Source organism: Camelus bactrianus, chromosome 10 (assembly GCF_048773025.1).
Source record: "Camelus bactrianus isolate YW-2024 breed Bactrian camel chromosome 10, ASM4877302v1, whole genome shotgun sequence".
NCBI lineage: Eukaryota > Metazoa > Chordata > Mammalia > Artiodactyla > Camelidae > Camelus > Camelus bactrianus.
In genome coordinates this window covers 69,302,217-69,306,302 of record NC_133548.1, presented here as the reverse complement: position 1 = coordinate 69,306,302, position 4,086 = coordinate 69,302,217, and positions in this window count along the sequence as shown.

Below are 4,086 nucleotides of genomic sequence, written 5' to 3'. Positions count from 1 at the left end.
ACAATCATTGCTAACATGCAAATGCTTATCAGAATTGCATGGAATACTGTATATTCCAAGTACTCTGATGGTCATTTAATATATTCTTTCGGTTGTCTATCACTACATAGCAAATAAACCCAAACGTTGGTGTCTTAAGACTACTACAACAATCTTCTGTCACGTAATTCTGTGGGTTGACTACGTAACCCTGCTGCTGGACTTGATTCGGGTTTCTGATCAGTCTTCAGTCAGATGGTGGCTGGGCTAGCCATCCGGGATGGCTTCATTCACATGTCTGGTGCCTTGGCAGCATGGCTGGAGAGCTGGGACCTCTCTCCCTACGAATAGTCCCCTCTGGACACAGCGGCTGAATCCCAGACCTACTGTTCCCAAGGAGGAGGAAGCTGAAGCATCACTTTTTCAACAGTTACTGGTTAAAGCAGACTCAGTTCCTGTCAGCCCAGATTCAAAGTCAAAGAAAGTAAACTCCATTTCTCGATGGGAGAACACAACAAAGAATTTGTAACCGTCTTCAATCCACCCCCACATACTTACATTCTAATCGTTGCAGTAACCCTGAGAGGTAGATATTACTTCCTCCATTTCATTAAAGAGGAAATGCTCACGGCCAGTATATAATGGTGCTGGGATCTGAAGCTATGTTTGTATGTGTCCTGTGTTTCTTACTGCCTCTCCAGTAAGACAGCACTAAGGATATATACAAAATAAAAACAAACAAAATTGCTGGATACCTAACTCTGCGTCTGGACTTGGTCGCTTGCTTCATTCTTGTCCCTGAAAGCAGTGTTGTTTATTGAATCATTAATCAAAGCGTCATATTGCTTTTTGGCTCCGAAGTCTGTCCCTCTGGGTTTTCCCATCATTGTTGTCGACAGAAAAACCACTCATTCCTTGTTCAACCAGCCCTTCCTTTCTTTTCACAACCTAGACAATGGTTCAGCCACCAGAGCATAGCCAACCCTCGGTTCCTTGAATGAGGCTACACTCACCTGAATTAACCACACAGATTTCAGCTCCTTAATAACACAATCATTTTCTCTGCTGACGTGTTCTCAAAGAATATGAAATAGTTTAATATTGGCCTAACAATCATAAGTCTTTCCTAACCCAATGTCCTAAAGACTTGATATGTTCTTCGAGCAATTTTAATCTTTCATATTTAGCTCCTTACTTCTTTTAATATTCTGGGGTTTATTTCTATATTTGGTCTGAGGTAGGGCTCTAATTCACTTTTTCCATATAGGGAACCAGATTTTTCTATAAAATATTTAAATAACCCAAACACCCATGTGCCTCTTCCTGGGTCCCCTTCCATGGTTCTTTCGTACATTTCTGTACCAGTACCACACTGCTTACCTAGCACGGCTGGGTAACATGTCTGAGTACCTAATAGGATGAATCTGTCTCCTCTTTGCTTTTCTTTTTCATCACTGTCTGAATAGGGACCAGGAAACTACCACCCATGGGCCAAACACTGACCCCTGATGATTTTTGTAAATAAAGTATTATTGGAACACATCCATGCCCACCTGCTGACACACTGTCTAATTCTTCTGGCACTACAGTGGCAGAGCCAAGTGGTCACACCTAGCCTCCAGAGCCTGAAATATTCAGTGTCTAGCTTTTCACAGAAAAAGTTTGCTGACCTTTGGTCTAGGTGCCTCATGGACTTGAATTCTTCCACATAAATTGCAGAATCAATCATTTTGGCAAGGTTCTCAGTTCCGAGTTCTTGATTGCCAGCAACAGAAACCGGTTCCGTCTAATTAAATGCAAAATGAATTTGTTGGAGGAGATTTCAGAGAGTTCACAAATGTTCTCAGGAAGAAGGCTAGAGAAACGGGCTCAAAAAATGGGCAAAAACAAAGGGAGGCCTGGGAGCAGCATGACAGACAAGGCTGCACTGCAGGGAGCCCCTGGTTAAGATGCCACCACGGATGCCACCACAGTGAAAGGCTTTGGACTCTCCCTGCGTTACTGTACCACTCCCTCAAGACTCAGAGTCCTGGAAAGGAGAATTGTCTGTCCGAGCTAGGATCACACACTCAAGTACTACCTTCTAAAGGGTGAGAAGGCGTGCCCGGCCCCTTTTCTACCTCCGCAGGAGGAGGTGGAGTCCTGCCCTCTACCAAGAGTCACTCAGTGGAGGGTTCATTCAAAATATGAGGGAAGCAGGATCGCCCCAAAGGTGGCTATGACTTTCCTTGGACCTGCATTACATTCAGGGGAAATAGTCACCTCTCAGTACTGCACTCTCGTCCGTGAAGCTGAGTCATCTCATTACTAACTCAGCTCTTTCTTTACGTCCTTTGGTAGAGTTTTTAAATGTTTTTCTGCAACGGTCTTGTAAATTTGTGTCTATTAAGTCCTTGAAATGTTACCGTTTTGCTGTTGCTAGGGGTGGTGTCAGTCTCCATTTTCTTCTTGATTTTAATACTGTTGGGCTTGAGGAAAGCTACTGATTTGGGTACATGGATCTTGTAACCAGCCAACTCGCTGAACCTTCTTACTACTTCCACTTTCTGGTTGTATCTGTACCCTCTATCACATCCTTTAATAAACCAGTACACGTTAAGTGTTTCCCTGAGTTCTGAGAGCTGTTCTAGCAAATGATCGACTCCAAGGAGGGGGATCTTGGGAACTTCTGATCTGCAGCCAAGTTGGACAGTTGTGGTGAGTAACCTGGGACCTGTTACTTAGGATTGGCGTCTGAAGTGTTGGGCGGGGGATGGGCAGTCTCCTGGCACTGGGTGCTACCTCCAGGTAGACAGTGTCAGAATTGAGTTTAATTATAGGACATCCACCCGGTGTTGCTTGTTGGGGTGGGGGTGGGAGGCGGGATCCCCACACATCTGGTGTTGTCAAAAGGGTTGTGAGTGTGGTGGTAGTGTCAGAGTAAAGGAGAAACACAGGAGGAAGACTGAGTATTTTTCCCACCCAAATACCAAAGCCCAGGGCCCCAGCCCCTCCCCCTGCAGCCCTGTCTGCTGGGTAACTGGGAATATTCCAGGCTTGATCTATGACCCCTGTGCGCAGATTCCCTTTAATGCTCATTCTGCAAATCAGGGAAGCCAGATCCAAAGACGCCACCTCCAGCTCCTCCTTGTCCCTGCCACCTGTCCCACCCACCGTCTCGTTCATCCAGCCCGTCAGAGCCCTGGCTCCTCCTTGCACCTGTCGGTCTCCTCTCCATGACGTGCGGCAGGATTCAAATGCTCAAGCCGTCCCCATGCACGCTCTTGCCTGGCTTTGTTACTCTTCTCTTTCTTTGATGCACTAGAAAGTGAAGTGCAAATATTTCTTCCCTTATCTTGGGCAAAGGAAGCCCTGGAGCAAAGACGAACATGGTTTTCAAGGTACGGATTTAATAAACGTAAAGTGTACGTGAAAGAGCGAAAGGGCGGAACTTCCACCCAGACCAGAGATTACGAGGCAGTGTGGTGGGGAACGGAGATCCGCGGGCCCAGAAGCGGGAGGGGGCCGGGCTCTGCTCCAAGCCTTTACCCCGGGAGGCAGCAAGATTCCAGACCGGGGGTCCGTGGTTCTTCTAGAGAAGCGGAGGCCTCGGCACTGGATTTCTGAGCCTTGCCAGATATCCTAGTGTCCTGGACGTGTCAGGGAGACTGCTGGAAGCTGCCAGACCCGACAGGATTGTGCAGGCACAGACAACGGGCAGATCAGCAGTAACTGGCACGGGAGCGGTGACTCATGACCAGGACAGGCCTCAGAAGCTTGCTGCAGTGAGGGAGTGCGGCCGAGCCGCCACGCAAGGCTGCTAGAATGACTTACGGACCCCTTCCTCCCAGCCCAATGCAATGGCAGCTTGGAGTCAAATTTGGGTTGATTCATGGCTCACCAAGAAATGTAATGTTTCTTGCATACCTGAGCTTCTGGTCCTAGATTCGGATCCGTTACAATACAGTGGATTCCTACTCGGGCTGTAAATCCAGTAGCTGAGGTACTGTCCCCGGGAGGAAAGATCTCTGTTGACCATTCCCTGGTCACCCTTCCAGCCATGCCTCAACCTGACACCACCCTGTTCACCTGTTCACTCAGCATCCATCCTCATCCCGGCCAGGTGTC